Genomic DNA, 21,387 nt, shown 5'->3' with positions numbered 1-21,387 from the left:
ACCCCAGTTTAGTTAATAAGATCACCAGGCATCAAAGGCACATAGGCCTTGACTGGTTTACTTTGGCAACTATATAGCCAGCGTTCAAAAGAAGACTTGTTTATTTCTAAGGTACAAAATTCCCATTTGTAAAAATCTTTCTAGAATTTATACATGGTAAGCATTTTTGTCCCTTTAACTATTACTTTGGTTCCCTAGGAAAATGTCAGATTGCAAATACGGGTTAAAAACAACAACAACAACATGGTAGCCCTTTCAAAATCAGGACCCCGGGTTCTTTCCCCATGTAATTAACGAATCAGTCAGTGACTCCTAAGAACTAACAACCACCCCTTTTTAAATGCTCATCTCTGGTGGGAGGATTGTCACCGAACCCTAGGAACTCGGTGGAAGTGGGGTCGGGAGACTGCGGGAGAACCCGTGGAAGGTGATGTGCGGACAGCACCGGGAAGCTGGGGGAGGGGACAGAGAGAGGAGGCACCGCAAGAAAGAGAAAGCCTTCATTCCATTTCTGCAAGGCCTCAGGTGATGCTGAGGGTCCCGTGAGAAACTGCAAATAACCTTGGGTCAGCTTTGTATTAGTGAGACAGTTGTACTGGTATTCCAGATTCCTAGAACGGAGATCTGAAGACAGACAGACAAAAAACCTCAGTGAGTTGGTGAGCCATTCCCATTATATAATACATAATATATAATATAATACACATAATATTATATATTATAATATGTAATTAAATATAATCCATTCATTTTGATAACGGATGTATGCCCACCATGTACCGGGAACTATCCTAGATATTAATGAGAAAAAATGATTTTTATGCCATACCAATCGTACTATAATGTATAAGCACAGTGTATAAAAGAGGTCATAAAGGGGAGACCAGAATTCATAATTCTAGGAGTGACGGCTGAGCTAGACCTTCAGGTAAAACCACACTTTGGCCGAGCGGAGGAGCTGATTGCCGCAGAGTGCTGGCTGATGGGAAAGTCCAGGACCCCTTCTTCCAAGCACACGGCTAGACTACATTTCCCAGTCCCCCTTGCAAATTCCGGGTGGCCCTGTGACTGAGTCCCAGCCAATAGGATGGGAGTGGGAGGGACCGGCATCATTTTCCATCCTGGCCGTGAACATCTCCTTCGCGTCCTGCCCAGAGGCTCTTTTCTCCTTTCGTCAAGTAGATTGGCGATGATCCCCGGGGCCGTCTGGGAAACCGTCTATCAAGGATGGCAGAGCCTCAGCCACGCTAGAATCTGAAGGTCTGACATGCGGAAGGCTGCCTCAGCAGCGTGTTCGACCCCACGGTGCGTTACGTGAGCCAAAATAAACTTCTGTTAGTCTAGGCCAACGTGCGTTGTCTGTGCGTGGTGGCAGTCGGGCCTCCTCGCTGCCGAAGTGCTGAAGACACAGCACGTGACGGTCGCACAGGTGCTGAGGGGCGGGGCATGTTCAAGGGTGTTCAGGTGAGGCGGTCGGCAGGCCGGCAAGGCGGGAGATCACAAAGCACAGGCCAGTGGGTCTCACCCAAGGGCGATTTTGCACACCACCCCTGCCTCCCAGGGAACGTTTGTCAGGGTCTGGAGACATTTTTGGTTGTTAAACCAAGGTCAGAGCAGGGGGTGCCACTGACATCTGTAGGTGGAGGCCAAGGGCGCTGCTGAACATCCCGCAATGCCCAGGACAGTCCCCTACGTTAAAGAATTATCTGGGCCACATGTACTGGGGTTGAGACACCCAGCTACAGTCAGTGGGGCAGCGGCAACAGTTCTTAAGAGCAGAGGACCATAATCGTATCTGTGTTTCGGAGAGAGATTTCTGGTAACAACCTAGAAGAGTCGCCGGAGACGGGAAAAAGCAATTTCATCCTCTGTTTACCAAGTACCTACCGTGTGTCAGGCACCAGGGATACAAAGGTGCATAAGTGGTAGTCCAGCTAGTCCCATAACGATGGCTTTTACGGGACTCGGGAAAAGCCGACCTCTAGCCTCAGGGCTCCGGCTTCATCTTCAGCAGTGGCAGCAGCCGTGGCCGTGGCCTTTCGTTACCAGTGAAGAGCCGACTAAAGTAAACCAAGAGAAGGTCCTGAACTAGATCCGCGGTGAAGAAATGGAAAAGAGGGACTTATTAGAGAAACATTTCGGAAATTAGATAAACCAGACTGGGTGTCAGAGTGGATGGAAAAGCTGAGAGAAGTGAAAGCCAGCTCTGAGGAGACAGCGATGCTAATAACCAGGACGTAAGGCGAAGAACTAACTTGGAAGGGCTGTGACATGCATTCTTCTTGAGGCCTGTGAAAATCGGAGATTCCTCTAGGACAGGTACAAGCGACTTACGTAAGAAATACCAACGTCCGATAAGCATTTTAAAAGACGTTTCATTTCACTAATAATCACAGAAATGGATAGTAAATCAAAATGCTCTTTTGTATTTTTCAGATTGGCAAAAAATTTTAATTATTAATATCCGATGTTAGCCCTGATATGATGAAACAGGAATTCTCACACTCTTTTGGGTGGATGCATAAATTTATTAAACCTTACTAAATGGAAAATTGATTATTGACACTTGAAAAATGTATAGAAATATATATGCTGTATTTACATATATATATATATATATATATATATACACTATTTAATCCCGCAATTTCACTTCTAGGAATAAATTCTAAGGAAATAATCAAATGAATATAAAAAATGTATACATGCCCCAAATATTTAATATAGTATTGTTTATATTGCACTGGAAACAAATGTCCACAAATAAAGATGGTTAAGTAAATTCCAGTACTTTTTGGAATAACGGAAAACTAGGTAGCTACTAAAAATAACACTTATTGAATGGAAAGATATTCACACTATTAATAATATTAACAAATTAATCATATTAAAGTGACTAAAATCAGGCTATTAAACAACTTGTATAGTAGGATCCCTTTTATGTTAAAAGATAGATAGACAGATAGATGGTTAGATAGATCGACAGATCATCTAATAAGAACAGAAGAATTTACACTGGTAGATTAAAAAAGGCAATAATGGTTGCCTGTGGGTGATGAGGTTGTATGGGATCTTTCACTTCTGGGTCAATGTGTATAATAAACTCGCTTTTCGGTTATACATATTATTGTCTGACGGTCTCGATGAACATTTTTTCTTCGATGCGGCAGAAATAGCACAAGTCCTTTAAAATGTACTTAAGATCCCCCAGCCCCCCAAAAGAAACAAAACCAAAAGACAGTGGCCTATTTAATCCTTTGTGTTCAAACTGTTAGCCACGAAGACAGGTTCAAAGGAAGTGACCGTATGTGCTGGGGATCCCGTGCTGGTCCTGGGGTATGCCCGCTGTCCTGGCTAGTTAGGAAAACTGTCCACTTCCGCTCTCAAAGTTTCCTGGTTGGAGGATAAACTATACGATCATTCTATTCAAAGAAGAAATCTACCAATGTAGCACTGCCCAATTTTTATCCTCATAAACAGTTTTGCCAGTCTCCCTCCCAGAAGTTCCGTTTGCATCCCCGACCTCTCAACCTTGCTCCTCTAATCATTTCATGTATTATTTACGGAGAAGGAGACCCAGCTAAAATATCCTGCCCTTTGATTTCCTCTAGCCAGCAGCTGAAGGAGTTTTAGTCTTTACCAAAGACTAACTTGTATCATTTAGGCTTTCACCTAAATCCTGTTATTTTGACTTTTTGACTCGCTTGGCACTCTCTGATATATAAAGTAGCAACAATTTCTACAATGAACAACTGTATTTGTTCACCAGAAATTCTTTCTGTCCCTCAGACTTCTTCCCAGTTTCCTAATGGTTATGTATTTGAAATTTTGAAAAATTGCCTGGCATGGTTTGAGTTTAACGGGCGCGTTTAAACAGACCTTCCCTACAAAGCTTATCAGTTAGTTACTTAACCTCTATGAATAGGTTAAATATTTTCCACAGTATTTATGTAAATATGATACCTGGTTTCAAGTTAAACCTAATAAAAAGGAAGTTATTCTTTACTTAAATTACTCCCGTTTCTTTTGGTTTTTTATCTTCCCCTTCTTTATGACCACTTGACTAAGAAAGAACTTCACAGGGCAGATGTGGAAATGTCACTTTATAAATACAAGATGCAGCCAGTATACTGTTTTTGTCCTTGTTGTAGGGAAAGAAGAGGTGACTATTCCTCCAGCATGTATGCTTTGGCTGTGGAATTGAGGCCTCAAATCAAGTCAAAGGACTGTCGAGTTTAAAAACAACCTGGAAATAAAACAATCTGTGGATTGAATTCAGAGTGAGGATGCAGAGGCTTGTGTGACACACACAAGGCATCCCAGTGCGTTCTCAGCTCTTAACAAAGCGTTCCTTGTTTCCCTTATTTCCCAAAGGCTCCGAGCATACATACGCTACAAACTCTTTGCCAGTGGAGCAACGCTCCGCTAAGTGCTACGTTCATTCCCACAGACTATATTTATTCATTTTCTCAACAAAGAGTGGCATATTGAATGTGTATTCCTGGAAATTCCTGAAATCCATTCATTAGGTTCTCAGCTAGTTTCTCAGACACCTCCACACCCCAGGAGCCGGCTCTGGCCAACCCGAGTCCCAGATGCTCCAGAATCAGATGCCTTCAGGTCCAGCTGCTGGACAAGGGAAGGCCGAGACTGCAGGATGGTCAGTCATCAACTAGCCCTGCGTGTCGCCTTGCGACTCACAATAAGCCCAGTCCCCTAACTATGACACCGCCCGAATAATTGCCTTCGTCTGCAGGTCCTACGCCTTCTACCTTCTACTGGTTTCCCTCAGCTCAGAATGGAAGCCGATTAGACCAGCGTCCATACGGCTGACACGCTTTTGTGATCTGGGACAGCCCTTGAAAGTAGGCAGGCGGGAGGGAGAAGTTTCAGGCCAGTGGGTCACCCACTGGAGACAGCGCACCCTCGCTCATCTCCTGCAACCCACGAGATGGCGTGACATTCACAGGGTATGCAACAAAGACCTTGACAGCTCAAGGGCCACCGTGCACCCAACACATTAACGTATCGCAGTAAACAGGAAAAGCAACTCCCCGGGAAATGCATCTAAAATTGGGCAGTTTCTCAGAATCACGGACATGGAGAACAGACTAGTGGTTGCCAAGGGGGAGAGGAGTGAGGGAGGGCTGGACTGGGAGGTTGGGGTCAGCAGATGTGAGCTTGTATATATAGGATGGATAAACAACAGGGTCCTACTGTAGAGCACAGGGAACTATATGCAATATCCTGTGATAAACCATCATGGAAGAGAATATGAAAAAAAGAATGTCTATGTATGTAAAACTGAATCACTTTACTGTACAGCAGTAATTAACACAACACTGTAAATCAACTCGACTTCACTAAATAAATAGGGCAGTTTCTTACAGAGCTAGAACTGAAAACCTAAACTTTAAAAAAATTACATTTTCCCATTTGTAAAAAGTTCTAGTCGGGAAAGACTATATAGTTCTAGTGCTTTAATTTACCTATAAAACCAGAAACACCACTAAATATAGCTAGTAACATGTGACATCTTCAAGATGACATAGCTGATGTCTAGAACGGCAATAGGCACATAGGGGATATTCCTCAAAAAAAAAAAAAAAACGTAGAGGCGAATGAATTACCCAATGAACAAAAATAAGAGGGGACAATGCAAACGTCATTATATGAATGTCTCCACATTAGGGGTCCTAGGTGTCAGGTCCTGCTCTGGAACCCATATATGACCTTGAACAAGTAATTTAATCCCTCTGGATTCTATGAAATAGAGGTTAGATTTAACGATCTCTAAAATCTCCATTCTGCTTGAAATTTATATTGTTCTATAAAAGACTGGATTTTAAATGGAAAGCCCCGTAGCATTGCAAAGAACCGTGACGGTGACTTCTCCCTTCCTTCTCACCCGGAGTCCACAGGCTGTTTCTTAGATTCCCACGCCAGGTTGCCTAGGTGCTCGGCTGTTCTGGAAAATGCCAGAAACTTAGAGGCAGGGGCTTCTCTGGAGCTGAAGGAATGAAGGGTGCAAATACTAAGATGAAATGCTGTGATTTTCACTGAAAATTACCACATCCCAACAAAGCGAGTAGTCACGCTTTCTTCTTAGCTTGGAGGTCTTTCCTGGAAAAGAAAAATCTCCAGCTAAACAACAGCCCCGAATCAGCAGGCTCTAAACCAGATCTTTTTGCAGCAGTGAGGAAGGTTCAGAGGAGCCTGCGTTGCACTCCTGGGACGCCCAGCCCACCGGCACCCAGCACTTGCTCCAGGGGTAGTGAGGGAGAGAGGCCAGCCCCCCACAGCCTCCCTGCCACACCCCGCTTCACATCAGCGGAGAAAGAGAACCGGATTCTGGATCCCCCCTGCACAAACCACAACTACCCTGATTCTAGCCCTTAAATCCAGTCTCCATTAAGAAGCAACCAGAAAATGTGGTTTGTACAGAGACTGATTCTGAACAAGGGGCGGGGCGTGACCTTCAGTGAATCCAGAGCAGGGGAATGTCTTAAGCCAGGGGTCCCCAACCCCCGGGCCATGGACCAGTAACAGTCCGTGGCCTGTTAGGAACCGGGCCGCACAGCAGGCGGCGAGTGGCGGGTGAGCGAGCGAAGCTTCATCTGTATTTACAGCCGCTCCCCATCGCTCGCATTACCACCCGAGCTCCACCTTCTGTCAGATCAGCGGCGGCATTAGATGCTCATAGGAGCGCGAACCCTACTGTGAACTGCACGCGTGAGGGATCCAGGTTGCTCGCTCCTTATGAGCATGTAACGCCTGATGATCTGAGGAGGAGCTGAGGCGGTGATGCTGGCGCTGGGCAGCGGCTGCAGATACGGGTTATCGTTAGCAGAGCGGTGGGACTGCACAGAGACCGTCATAAATCAACTGCTCGCAGACTCGTATCAGAACCCTCATCGTATCGGTGAGGGGCAAGTGAAAACGAGCTCCCACTGATTCTGCATCACGGAGAGCTGTATAATTATTTCATTATATATCACAATGTAATAATAACAGAAATAAAGTGCACAATAAATGTAATGCGCTCGAATCATCCCCGAACCTTCCCCCACCCCGTGCAGAAATTGTCTCCCACGAAACCGGTCCCTGGTGCTGAAACGGTTGGAGACCACCGCCGTCTGCAGCTACGACAGAGGGCACTTGGGTTCAGTAGTACGGCTATGCTTCGTGAGGGCTGAGATCATCAGACAAAGGATTGGGCGAGTGTCTCAGAAGGCCTTACAGGTCGGGGGTCGATCTGCCTGTGGCAGGAGGGATTTGGGGGCCCGGGATGGGGCGCACAGCTCCTTGCCAGCAAATTCCAGCCCACGAAGCGGACAAGCGGCCGACAGCTAGAAGATGCGCGGCCCCCAGCCCCGCAGAGAGAACAGGAGGAGAGAGCCGCGCCTCTTTCTCCACCTCAGCTCAGCGTGTTGGTGCGGGCAGACAGGAGGGATCCTGCATCTTCGGGGACCTACGCATGCATTCCCCTTCGCAAGGGCCGTAGACTTCAGGCGGGTGAGCTGGGGCTGGGGCTTTGGAGCCAGAAGCTGCAGAGAGCAGATACTTACTTTCCCTTCCACGCTTGGTAGACGCAGAGGACAGGACGAGCCAAGTCCAGCCGATCTGCTCCGAGCCGGAGTCGTGAGGAAGGACAGGGGTGCTGCTGGGCCATCGCAGCAGGGACAGCTGGGGACCCAAGGGGGCCACGTCTGACCACGCTGTGCTGGTTATAAGACACTTACACGTCTTCCTGCTTCTTGGGTCTTTGAAGCACCTGTGGATCCATTTCCAGGGATCGTTCCCGTGGGTTCTGTGATCCGTGTTCCCTGCCGTTTCCCACCCTCCATGGCCGAATCTTCCATAAAATCCCCTTTTGCTTGTGTCAGTCAGAATCCTGTTCTGCGGCTGCAACCCAGAGCCCGGCGGGGGTTGGCCCACGGATGTCGCATCAGCATTCTGCTGGGTTAAAGGCACGCGTCTTCAGACTCAAGCCCTGCAAAGGGAGCACTGAAAAATAAACAGAGGGAGCGGTGTCTCCATGCAATGGGGAAATGACCAGACGTAGAAAGCAAGAATCCATAGATAAATAAATAGGGGGAAAGGTCTGAGGGCCTAACCTCGGGACACAGCTCTTTTCTCGCTCAATCATAATGATAGCAACAATATAACGAATATTTACTGAGCTCTCACCACATGCTGGGCTCTATTCTAGAAGCTCTCCTTGCTCTAACTCATTTAATCCTCAAAGCGCGGTAGCGGCAGTTACAGTGACTACCCCCACTGCACAGGTGAGAAGGGTGAGGCCCAGAGAGGTCCACTTACATCCCAAGGTCCCACAGCGGGTGAGTGATTGACTCAAAATGCAAACCCAGCAGCTTGACTCTAATCCCACTGACTCAGCCCTGGACTCCTACCCCACACAGCTCTAAAGCTAAAAGATCACAGGCAAAACTTCAGGACCAGGAGTTCAGTGTTGTCTGAAAAGAAAGCACATTTGTTTTTGGATGGCTCTGATAATAGCTGACAATTGCGTAGACATAGGACAAATGTATTAATGTTACATATTAAAGCATTTTCCTTGGTCTAAAAGGTCATTTTTTTCCCTTCTGACTCTAAAAGAAATGTAAACATTGTTGCAGGCCCCTAAAAGTGCAGTGGGCCCCGAGCACTTTGCCTCCCGATGAAGACGACTGCCTTGGTTACTGGTTGCACATGGGATCCATTTGGGGGGGTGGGGGTTTACAACGCTCCTTGCCTTAGGGGAAGCTTAATTCCAGAAGCAGTGGAAATCCTGCACTACAGGCAGGCCTCGTTTTATTGGGCTTCACTTTATTGCACTTAGAAGATTCTGCGCTTTTTACAAATTGAAGGTTGGTGGCAACCCTGCCCCAAGCAAGTCAATGGTGCCATTTTTCCAACAGCGTTGGCTCACTTGGGTCTCCACGTCACATTTTGGTAATTCTCACAACATTTCAAACTTTGTCATTACTGTTACATTTGTTACGGTGATCTGTGATCAGTGATCTCTGATGTTATTACCGCAAAGAAGATTATGTCTCCCTGAAGGCTCAGGCGATGGTTAACATTTCTTAGCAATAAAGTATTTTTTAATTAAGGTATGTCCATTGGTTTTTTAGACATAATGCTATTGCACACAATAGAGTACAGCATAGTCCAAACCTAACTTTTATGTGCACTAGGAAATCAAAAACGTCATGTGACTCAATTTATCGCGGTACCGCTTTATTGTGGCGGTCTGGAACCAAACCAGAAACATCTCCAAGGTCCGGCTGCACGCTCCTCGGGAGCGGTGGGTGATGAGAAGACAAAAGGGAAGAAACCCAGGCATTGTAACTAATATTCACACGCCTTGACAAATCCTTTGATGGTGCCTTAACAAAGTGCGTCTGTATCTCTGGCGACCCACATGGTGACAAATGGCCTGATAAGTTCTGTTGAATGCTGGTGCCATCATCCGGCCTTGGGTAAAGTCACTAATCTCTCTGGTTTCTTGTTTGTAAAATGACATGATAAACGTCTGTAACTCAGAAGGCTGCCTTGGGGACCAAATGAAGTAATGCGAGTGGAGCTGAGCACGGCCTCTGACGCACGGTCGACACTGGACAAATGTCAGCTGAAGCGATGACGACCCACCATCCTCATTATCGTCAGTACCTCTCCACAACCGTCATCGCTGCTGCTACCCACTGAGACACAGGGGAAAATATTCTCACGTGGAACGTACCCGGCTGGGTAAGAGGTCTGTGACCACACCGAGGCATCAAGTGAAGAGTTTAAGGTCCAAGTATATATCTCTGACTCCTACATTTGGACAGATTCAGAAAACAACCAACAGGTGATAGAAGTGATAATACAGCGCACACAAACAATTTTTAAAAAAATAAAGTCCAGAGAACAGAGCCACTGACTAAAGCAGCCACGGCAAAAGGAGAAAACACCCCCTGGGGAAAACACATATAAACGAGGATACTCACACGCTCAAAACTAGCTTACGTAAACCAGGACGAGACACGATCCGAGGAGGCCTGCGCCCTACCAAGCACACCTGAAGGGAGCCACTTACAGCTCCAGCCGCGATGACAAATTTTTATCCAGTAAAATCGCAGGAGAAAAAAAAGGGAAAGTAGAAAATTTAGCCTGTTGTCACAGATGTTTGAAGTATTTGAAAACACATCTCAGTCAGAAGGAGGAACTCACTATTCAAGACGTAATTCAAGAAATTGCCAGAAAGTGTCTGAGAAGGAAACAGAAGTACGAAGGGCAGGAATATGCGACCCTGGGAAGTGCAAGGAGATCATGAGACAACGCATATCACATCCTGGGGGGAGAAACTGCCCCGAAGATGAAAGAGGCGCTTCCAGAGAGGGGAAGCTAAAAGATAACGGGGGGCGGGGGAGGCCTGGGATAAAAGGGCCCGAGTCAGTCCGCAGCTTCAGAAACCTAAGCGACCAAAACAGGGAAAGAGCGCGGACACAGCTGTCTGTCGGGAGGCAGCCCTGTTCCGGCGAGGAGGCCCCGGGCGGGCGCAGGACAGGACGCGACTCAGCCCTGCCCGGGGTCCCCCCTGCCGCGGCCGTGTCTCCCACACCTCGAACAGGAGACCGGCCTCGGTAGCAAACAGCAGAAACGGGTGAAAAGTGTGAAGCTTGAGCTGTCCGGCACTTTGAGCGATTAGAAGAAAGTGGGGCTGGCAGATGCACTAAAACATCCTGGGGACATGCTGACTTTATTTTATGTTTCTGATTGAATTTTTATTTTGTATTAGAATAGAGGTGATTTACAACGCTGTGTTAGTCTCAGGTGTACCGCAAAGCGGTTCACTTATATATACATATATCCGTTCTTTTTCAGATTCTTTTCCCATATAGGTTATTACAGAACACTGAGCAGAGTTGCCTGGGCTATATAGTAGGTCCTTGTTGATTATCTATTTTATATATAGTAGTGTGTATATGTCAATGATTTACAACGCTGTGTTAGTCTCAGGTGTACCGCAAAGCGGTTCACTTATATATACATATATCCGTTCTTTTTCAGATTCTTTTCCCATATAGGTTATTACAGAACACTGAGCAGAGTTCCCTGTGCTGTACGGCAGGTCCTGGTTGGTTATCTGTTTTATCTATAGTCGTGTGTGTGCGTCAATCCCAATCTCCCAATTTATCCCTCCCCCAACCTTTCCCCTTTGGTATCCATAAGTTTTTTTTCAAAATCTGGGCGTCTGTTTCTGTTTTGAAAATAAGTTCTTTTGCATTATTTTTTTACATTCCACATATAAGTAATATCATATGATATTTGTCAATGCTTATTTTATAGAAAAAAGGAAAGTCTTTGATCCCAAAGGAAAGGATCCCTGACGTAGCCCAGTGTGAAGCCCGAGCAGGCCCAGGAGCTGCCCCCGGGGGCTGCACCAGCTGGACAGGGAACCTGGCAGGTCGGGCCAGCGGGAAAGGGCTTTGCAGTGTCCCCCAGGCTGAAGCCCTGCCTGGACTAATGGCACCCTCCCCCGCGTGTCACTCACACCCCAAGTGGACGAGAAGTTGTCCTGTGGAGTTGGTGGGAAGGAAAGGAGAGAAAGGCGGCACCGTCACATCATCCTCATGTCCGCGGATCCAGCCCAGCTATCGAGAAGCAAGTGACACCACCCTGGTCCCCCCCTTACCATTTGCCCCTGGACTATGGCGATTAGGGTCTTCTTCTCCCCGCGCCGCCCAATCTCTCTGCCACCCTGCCTGCCACCAGGGCACTCCTTCCAACGCCCCCATCTGGCAACGGCCCCTCCTGCCTCAGAGTCTCCAGTGATTCCATGGTCTACATGGTCAGCAGACTCTGTGGACCCAATCCGACCTGCAAGTTACGAATGGTTTTTACGTGTTTAAAGATCTGTAAAAAAAATAAAAATAAAAAAGGAATAGGAGACAGATGTCTGTTCCTTGCCAAGCCTGAAATACTTATTCTCTGACCCCTTTCAGAAAGTTTGTCACCCCTTATAACTCTGGTAAAGAACAGAAGTCTGAGTATGTACAGTATCTTTCATGATCTTTGCCTCTACTGCTTCTCGACCTCCTCTTGCACCTCCCTCCTTGCTTTCACCCGCCACAGGTGCAGAAACCTACGTTCTCCTGCTGTTCTGTCCCCACGTCTTGGAACGCCAGCTCCTGACAGACGCTAATTCATCTGTCAAGCTTCAGTCACGGACTCCGAACCCTGTGAGACCTGCCTTGACTGGCTCAGTGATGTGCGCGCTGGAACCAGGTCCCTTGTCTGTCCTCGTCGCACCAGCACCGTGTAGCTGCGTCTCGAGTGCCAACTCCCCGGGACAGCAGCCCATGGCACCATCTTTGCAGCCCAGCCCCAGGCTTGGTATGTCGTCCACACACCGTAGGTGGACATTTGTTGTATTTGTTACCAAAGAGGAGTTCATCTCACCCATGTCAATCTCCCTTTTCTCATCTTTAAAAGGAAAAGTTTGAAACCAATGACTTTTAAACACTTGTAGCTCTGAAATAATACGATTCTATGAGAAAAATAGATTTTAAAATGGAATGTGAACTAGAGAAAAATGTCTTGCCTGTGTCTCCTCAAAGAATTTCAGAAACTAGTGCTAGCCCAGCTCTTGGGAGAGAGTTTTCTTTGCTGTCTGGTGCATCTTTGCAAAGAGCCTTTTTTTAAGAGAACTTAGGTTAAGGGGCAGAGGACACGTGTGCTGGCACATGTGTTGATCTTACATGGAGGTTTGGTTGTGGAAGCCAAGCCAATGTTCGACTATCCTGGTGCTGAAAAGCCCATTCCCGGATTATCTTTAAGCATGGTTTCTCTACCTTTCTCTTACTTTTTAACCAAAAGATAAAATCCTTTTTTTTTTCTTGCTAGTAACCAAAAGATAAAATCAGGCAAGAGTCTGTTAATTAAAACTCTTGTAAACGTTTGGTAAGAAAGAGGTCAGAACCGTGGTTTAACTTTTATATAGTAGATGCCTACTCTGTTTAAAAAGTAAAAAATAACAAAGGATAAATTTTCTTCCCATTCATGACCCCAGTCCAGCCCCCAAATCATTGTTATGAGGTTTCTGGATATCTTGCCAGAGATATTCTATGTATACATAAGAATATAGATTAAATATCTATCCTCCCCCCCCCCGTTTTTTTGTCCATCATCGAAAAGAACACAAGTAACAAATCCTGGCAACAATGTGGGGAAAAGGGAACCCTCCTACACTGTTGGTGGGAATGTAAATTGGTGCAGCCACTGTGGGAAACAGTATGGAGATTTCTCAAAAAACTAAAAATAGAACTACCATACGACCCAGCAATTCCACTCCTGGGGATATATCTGCAAAAAACAAAAACACAAATTCCAAAAGATACATACACCCCAATGTTCATAGCAGCATTATGTACAATTGCCAAGATATGTAAGCAACCTAAGTGTCCCCAGGAGCTGATGAATGGATAAAGAAGATGTGATATATATATATACACACACACACACACACACACATACATACACACAATGGAATACTACTCAGCCATATAGAAGAATGAAATTCTGCCACTTGTAGCAACATGGATGGACTTGGAGGGCATTATGCTAAGTGAAATAAGTCAGACAGAGAAAGACAAATACTATATGGTATCACTTATATGTGGAATCTAAAAAATACAACAAACTAGTGAATATAACATAAAAGAAGCAGACTCACAGATATAGAGGACAAACTAGTGGTTACCAGTGGGGAGAAGGAAAGCGGGGGCAATGTAGGAGTAGAGGATTGAGAGGTACAAGCTATTATGTATAAAATAAGCTAGGGATACAGTGTATAACACCAGGAATATCACAAATATTTTATAATAACTAACAATGGAGCATAACCTTTAAAAATTGTGAATCACTATATTGTACACCTGTAACTTATGTAATATTATACATCAACTGTACTTCAATACATTTTTTTTATTTTTAAAAAGAATGAAAAACAAACAAAACAATGCCTATCCCATTTTTTTACACAAATGGTGGCATTCTGTTCACAACATAAGGTACTTTGCTATGTTTGCCTAAAAGTATATTCTAGGTTAGAATACTGAGTAATATCCCTCCAAAGACATCCACACGCTTATTCCAAGAACCTGCAGGCCTTACACGGCAAGTGGGACTTGGTTGATGTGATTGAATGAAGGGTCTTGAGGAGAGATTATTCTGGACCCTCCTGGATCATCCAGGTGGGCCAGTGTGGTCAAAGGGGCCTTGCAGGGGGAGGCAGAGAAAGACACGATTATGGAGAGTCACAGAGCAGAGTCAGGGATCTGAAGATCCTCCACTGCCGGCTTTGAAGATGGAGAGGGGCCACGAGCCAAGGACTGCGGGCGACCTCGAGAAGCTGGAAAAGGCCAGGAACTGGATTCCTCTCGAGAGCTCCCAAAGGAATCGGTGCTGCCGACGCTGGACTTCTTTCTTCCCAGTGAAACGGGGTTTCCTGGACTTCTGAGCTTTGTCTTAAACCACTGAACTTGCGGGCATTTGTTACCTCAACAATAGGAAACTAGTACACCTAGGATTATCCCATACCGGTACATACAGATCCATCCCCCTCCTTTTTACTGCCCACAGAGTGTTCATGCATCTGAATGAACCACAACTTAAGAACATTTAGGTTGTTTGCCATTACAAATAGTGCTGCAAGGAATATCCCTGTACATAAGTATGTACACATGCATGTGAGAACATTGGAAGAAAAAGTGAAGTTGCTGGGTTAAGTTTTAATAAATATTGTCATATTTCCTTAAGTGACATTTTTTGTGTGAGTGTGTGTCCAGTAAAACTTCATTTATGGAAATTTGAATTTCATATAATTTTCACATCACAAAAAATTCTTTTGATTTTTCTCAATCATTTAAAAATGTAGGGCTTCCCTGGTGGCGCAGTGGTTGAGAGTCCGCCTGCCGATGCGGGGGACACGGGGTCGTGCCCCGGTCCGGGAATATCCCACGTGCCGTGGAGCGGCTGGGCCCGTGGGCCATGGACGCTGGGGCTGCGCGTCCGGAGCCTGCGCTCCACAACGGGGGAGGCCACGGTGGTGAGAGGCCCGTGTACCGCAAGAAAATAAATAAATAAATAAATAAATAAAATAAAAACGTAAAAATCATTCTTAGCTCAGGGGCTGTATATATCAGGTGGTGAGCCAGATTTGACCTTACCAGCCATTGTTTGCTGGGCCCTGGTAGAAGTCTTAAACCAAGAAGCTTTGGCTACACTTATCTTCCCAACTGAAAAGTTCCATTTAAAAGAACAGGTTTTTGACTTATTCAAAATGTTTTTGAAAAAAACATTCAATAAATTTAGTCTACTAATGCAAATCACTCCGAACATTTTTTTTACCGATTAGTTTGAAACAGTTCATGTTAATTTCTTTCTTTTTTCAGTGTGTTAATTTCCATTGCAAAAGTTATTAATACAGACTCTACTCTGACTTTATATCAAGATCAGCAAAATTTTGTTATGTGAGACCATTCCTGAGGTTATTGAAGCTTCTGAGCCCCCAACCACTCAAGCTTTCTGGCTCTGCTAGGCTAATGAGCCCCACAGTATGACGGAGGTGCGAATGGGGCTTTGCAGGAAAAGCAGGAGTGGATTTGGCTTCTCATCCATCTTATTTTGCTAAAAGGTTCAGCGATGTATAGGTTTATCATTCACTCTCTAAACGGATTCTCTCTCTCTTCTCTCTCATTCTCTCTCTCTCACTTCAACACTTGGTGTCGCATTTCCTTGTTTTTTCATGTTCCTTGAAGCTTTGTGCTGGTCTCCGCATTTGAAGAAGCAGTCACCTCCTCCAGCCTGGCTTCAGGAGAGAAATACCTTCTGTCCATCCCACTAGGGATGCCGAGCCTTTCTCGGACTTTCCTGTGGATACGCCAGTCCACACTTCTGGCTCCCCGTTGTGGGGAAGCCTTAAAGGCTGTGTGCCTTCTCTAGATCCTGTGACGCCAGGCCGGGAGCTGACGGCCCCCGCTCACTCTCTCTAGGGCCCTGCTGAATGTTCAGGCTGGGGCACCTTCTCCCAATCCCACTTACTGACATCTGCTGAGGCTCGCACCCACCGCCCTCAGCGGCACACACAGAGCGCCAGCCACCGGGTGAGGGCATGCGGGTGAGATGTGTGCAGGCTTGAGGGTGCCCGTGGGCCAGTTGGGGAGAGCCAAGGTCAAGCTGTCCCCAGTGGCTTGGGGCTGGATTTCCCGATGGAGTCCAAACAGCAGTTCCTGAGATACACGTGCCTCTGATGCCCTCCCAGGGGCCAGCGTGCTGCTCTCCCAGCCTCTCTGCCCCTCCCCCAGGCGTGCATCGCACCTGGGCATCCGGGATGGGGGAGAAGCAAGCGGGCGGTGCCCCGTGGAGGTGGGGAAACGAGGGGCTCGCTCTCAGGCTCTCTCTCTGCGCTCTGGGGAAATCATGGGAGGAGGGCTCTCTTGGCCCAGGGCTGTGCTGCCTGGGGTAGGGGTAGGAGTCACTGGTGAAGTGGAGCTTCCTCTTGAGAGGGCTGGGACCCGGGCCCTTGGCTGCAGGGCTGGCACCTGGACACACGTCTCCTCCAGCAACAAGATACAGAGAAACTCTACGGGACTAAAAATAACTGCGTGCATGCACAACTGGGGCACATTATGGACAAGAAGACACAAAAAGACCAGAAACCCAACTGCCACGCCAAAGCAGGGCACTGCGCACGCCCCCTGCACACGGCACCACCTGAGGGGTGGGCAGACCGCCTAAGCCACGCCTCCAGCCCCACCCCTGGACACGCCCCTGCCCTCTCCCCTTATAAGGACGCAGCTCGCCCCACTCGGGGAGCGGGCAAGCAAGGGAACCTCTTACTTGATCTCGCTCCCCGCTGCTGCAGCAGGGGCCCCAATAAAGCCGTGCCTGCATTTCTTGTCTGGCCTCTGAGACCGCCTAAGCCACGCCTCCAGCCCCACCCCTGGACACGCCCCTGCCCTCACCCCGTATAAGATACCAGCTCGCCCCACCTGCTGTTTGCTCTCTCTCCCCGCTGCTGCAGCAGGGGCCCCAGTAAAGCCGTGCCTGCATTTCTTGTCTGGCCTCTTACCAATTTCTGTTGATTAAGGAGGCCAGGAACCCTGGTCGGTAACACTCTTACCCTCTTCATTGCGTCCAGTCTCGTGCTGGAATTTCTCCACTGCCCTCCCCAGGCCGCCACAGAGGCCCTCTTGTCTACAGGTGATTGTCAACATGAGTGTTCTTTGGGGGGAAGATGGGAGAAAACTCCATTCCATCGTTTCGATGGTGTCCCTCTCTGTAAATGACGTTTTCACGCCTTCTGGGGCTTCCCTTTGCCTGAGAATTGCTTAAGCGGATACAGACAAAGGCTCGGGAGTCCTGTGCCAGGTTTTCTTCTGTCTTCTTTTTACTTCCATCATCAAGAAGCATCTTGGGGGCTTACTGGTGACACGCCAAGAAAAGTCACCTCGGAGATTTGGCCTGTCACCACCCCGCTACACAAAGCTCCCTCCTTGACTAGAGAAGCATGGCGCAGGGGAGCCGGGGGCACAGCAGTGCCTGCGCCTGCAGCCTCCACCTTCCTGTGCGGAAACAGACCGGGGTGTGTCCTCCCGGAGCAGCCTCTCCTGTCCGGGTTGAAGCCCTTGAGGGTCAGTCCAGTCCCTCAGCCAGCGCTCCCTGCCAAAGGGGACTCGACACTGAAGTACTTCTGCGGTTTTTCTTCTAAATCAAGCCAGTCCTCCAAGTACAAAAATGTCTGAAATCAAAGTTAATTTACACAACACAGGGAGAACCCAAACGCACTGAAGCTGTATAATATTTTCTTTTACAAAGAAAGACAGCTTCAAGAGACAAATTCTCCAGTAATCCGCTCTGACTGCTAAGGCCATTAAATGGGGGCGGGGTGGGGGGCTGTGAAGGAGGGCTGCGGAGCAGATCCTCTCCCAGGGAGAGGGAGTTGCAGAGGCTTTACATAAATCTCCTCTCTGGCGATTCAAACCCAGAAGGAGACGAGTGACTGACAGCCCCAGCCATGCCTGTTTTCGCAGTGACTACGCCACGGCCACCGTGCCTCCAATCAGGAGGAGGGAGTCTCCCCCCTCTCTTCACGCGGGCACAGTCCTCGGTCTCCTCGGCATTCTCACCTGCCGCAGCAGCATCAGACGATGCCGCTGCAGGCGCGGAGGTGGCGCGCCGGGGCTCGCTCTGCCCCACAGAGACGCCCACCCTGCTCCGCGGTGAACTAACCCAGCAAGCTCCGACTCCACCCCGGGCCCCAGCTTCCAGACACGGACGCTCCGCCAGCCCGCAGGAGCAGTTTCCTTCATCGCGCACCGACGTTTGCAAGCAGGCCCGGCACGAGGAGGCAGGTGGTCCTTTCAGGGGCCCTGCTCGCTCGTTCCTCCGCCTGTTGACCCTCAGAGAATGTCCTCTGTAACGGCAGCCCGAGCGATGAATAATTGCCCTCTCCAAGACCCAAGCCCCAAAGCCAAGTTTCCCTGCATATCTTGCTCTCTGGCCACAGATGTGGTCTGTCTCAGCCTTTCTGCCTGGAGAGGAAAAGATGAAGACAGTCCCTGTCCTGTTCCAGCCCATCCCCTCAGATGACTCCAAGGTCAGATGGATTTTCCATCCTGCAGAGAGCAGAGACTGAGTTTTCAAAGAAAGCAGAATTTTGTTTTTTTGAGCCAGAGCCCCTATCAGCCACAATTGTTGAACCTGAGACTAGTTTAGTAGTGCCACCTGAAAAAAAAGCACGGTACGCATGTTTTGAAAAATGGAATTTGCTCCACTGAGAGTTACTTGCCTACATAGTTTTCAACAGTGACTGATTTCCTCAACTCGTAGCTAAACTTCAACCATTCTGTGTTCATTTCCTCACCTGCATACCTTTTCAAAGGCATCTCCCACTGCGTGGGGGAGATTCCCTCACACAGTCCCACCTGATCTTCAAGCAGCCCCTGACTCTTCCAGCCTGGTGTCCACACCCCGATGTACACATCACCTGCATCTCTCACCTTCCTCAGAGTGTCCAGCTAGACTGCGCCTGGTGTTTCATGTAACTATTTCATGAGGGTCTACCGTATCTAAAATTCGGTTATAAATTCCTTGAGGACAAAAATGTTCATTTGCCACCTCTTTCGTATGCGTTTCATACGATTACCACATACCCTCACATGTGGAAAATTACACATTTCTTTTTAAACTTGAAATTACTCCAAATGAGAAAGCAATAAATACGAGAGTGCCGGTGATCCTTTTCAATTTGTACTTCATTCCGGGGAACTTGATTTAAAGCCACTCACTTATTTTTTTCTGCTGGTCCAACATTTAGGGAAATTTTTATGCAAAGCGTGAGATCTAGAGACTTAGGGAAATGATTCCATTTCCCGAGGAGCTGACTTTCTAACCTCATCTCTCATACCTGATCAGCCCCTCGGCAAAGTGTGCTTTTATCATCACGATGGTAAACATTTCATTGACTCATCCTTGTGGGCTAGGTACCAAGCTAAGTGCTTTACACGCATTAATTCACTGAATCCTCGCCATAATCCAAGATAGGGACTGGAATCACCCTCATGTCACAAACGAACCAACCCGGAGATGTGAAAACTGAGTTCCTTGTCTGAGCTCGTACAGGCCTGCAATGGATAAAGCAAAAGGGCAAATCCGAGGCTTGTCTACGCCGTGGTTACTCACTGTGGTCCCCTGCCCAGCAGCATCTGCAGCCCGCGGGACCTTTAGGGATGCAAATGCTCACTCCTGCCCTAGACTCATCTCATCAGAAGCGCTGGGGTCGGGCCGGCGATCTGGGCTTTAACAAAGTCTCAGGCCATTCTGATGCACACGGGAGTCAACGAACTTTTTCCTAGAGGGCCAGATAGTAAATATTTTGCAATGGCACGCCATATACAAAAGCAGCCAGAGAGGATACATAAACACACGCATGTGACTGGGTGCCAATAAAAGTTTATTTACAAAACCAGATGCCCAGTGACAGGGCTGTAATTCTTGTATAAGAAGTGTTCTGAGGGCTTCCCTGGTGGCGCAGCGGTTGCGCGTCCGCCTGCCGATGCAGGGGAACCGGGTTCGTGCCCCGGTCCGGGAAGATCCCACATGCCGCGGAGCGGCTGGGCCCATGAGCCATGGCCGCTGAGCCTGCGCGTCCGGAGCCTGTGCTCCACAACGGGAGGGGCCGCAATAGTGAGAGGCCCACATACCGCAAAAAAAAAAAAAAAAAAAAAAAAACTTTATTGGTGAATAAAGCAAACCTTCACCGAGTCATAGTAGTAACATCAAAGATCACTGATCACAGATCATCATAACAAATATAACCGTGAAAACATTTAAAATATTGCAAGAATTACCAAAATGGGATACAGAGACAGCAAGTGAGCCAGCGCTGTTGAAAAAATGGCACCATTCACTTGCCTGAGGCAGAGTTTCCACCAACCTTCAGTCTGTAAAAAAAAATCGTGATAACTATGGAGCATAATAAAGCAAAGAACAAGAAAAGGAGGTCTGCCTGTATTTACATATTATTCCAAGAAGAATTAAGTAATATGACTAAGCCCAGAGAGAAGGGAAAGTAACCAATCCTAGGTCATAAACCACGGCCACTTTTAAGGAGAATGTTCCAGACTCCCAGGTCATGCTCAGCTGCCGCTGTTTCTTCTACCTCGTCTCACCCTCACTCAGTCTTTTTTCGTTTTGCTCAAACAAAACTTCTTGAGTGTTTTTTTTCATATAAGGTGCCTGGTTATGAAACTTTCTGAGTTTTTGCTCTCCTGAGAATGTCCTTATATTGCCCTCATCTCTGGTTGACAGTTTAGCTAGGTACAGAATTCTACATTCAAAATCAGGGGTTGGCAAACTATGGCTCATGGGTCAAATCCAACACAGCCATGCTCGTTCATCTATGTACTATTAGGGCTGCTTTCGTGCTACATTGGCAGAGTTGAATCGTTGCAAAAGAGACCACCTGACCCACAAGACCACCTTACTATCTTGCCCCTTAGAGAAAAAGTGTGTCTACCTTTATTTAAAATCGTTTTAGCTCAGAACGTTGAGGTGCTGCTTCATTGTTTCTTGCTGGTGAGAACTCTGTGGGCTCCGCATTATTGTCCTATGCTGATGTCAGTCTGATTTTTAGGCATCTAGAATAATCTTGCTTTTTTCTCTCTGGAAACTCTTGGATTTTTTCTTTATCTTTGTATATACCTCAAGTATCACCAGGTTTTGTCTTATTTTTATTGTAATTTACCTTTTTTGGTATTTAGTGGGACTTTTTTTTTTTTTTTTTTTTTTTTTTTTTGTGGTATGTGGGCCTCCCTCTGTTGTGGCCTCTCCCGT

The 21,387-nt window shown here is 47.2% G+C and overlaps 1 long non-coding RNA gene across 5 annotated transcripts in view; it reads right to left on the bottom strand.

Moving 5' to 3' along the window:
• Positions 1 to 364: 364 nt before the first annotated feature.
• Positions 365 to 21,387, bottom strand: part of LOC114487096 (uncharacterized) — a 57,249-nt gene continuing 36,226 nt past the window's right edge. For 2 of the 5 annotated variants that reach the window (XR_003681764.2, XR_003681765.2), the window contains 2 exons: positions 7,569 to 8,007; positions 5,080 to 6,123 (listed from right to left, as the gene is read on the bottom strand). This is a non-coding gene — a long non-coding RNA (uncharacterized lncRNA). Of the gene's footprint in view, positions 625 to 789; positions 2,089 to 5,079; positions 6,124 to 7,568; positions 8,008 to 21,387 lie in introns of those variants that run through there. The other 3 variants (XR_008618463.1, XR_003681767.1, XR_003681768.2) reach the window with 3 other exon arrangements.

This window comes from Physeter macrocephalus, chromosome 11 (genome assembly GCF_002837175.3).
Source record: "Physeter macrocephalus isolate SW-GA chromosome 11, ASM283717v5, whole genome shotgun sequence".
NCBI classification, from domain to species: Eukaryota; Metazoa; Chordata; class Mammalia; order Artiodactyla; family Physeteridae; genus Physeter; species Physeter macrocephalus.
Note: the sequence above shows the minus strand (reverse complement) of the source record. Positions and strands in the feature narration are given on the sequence as shown.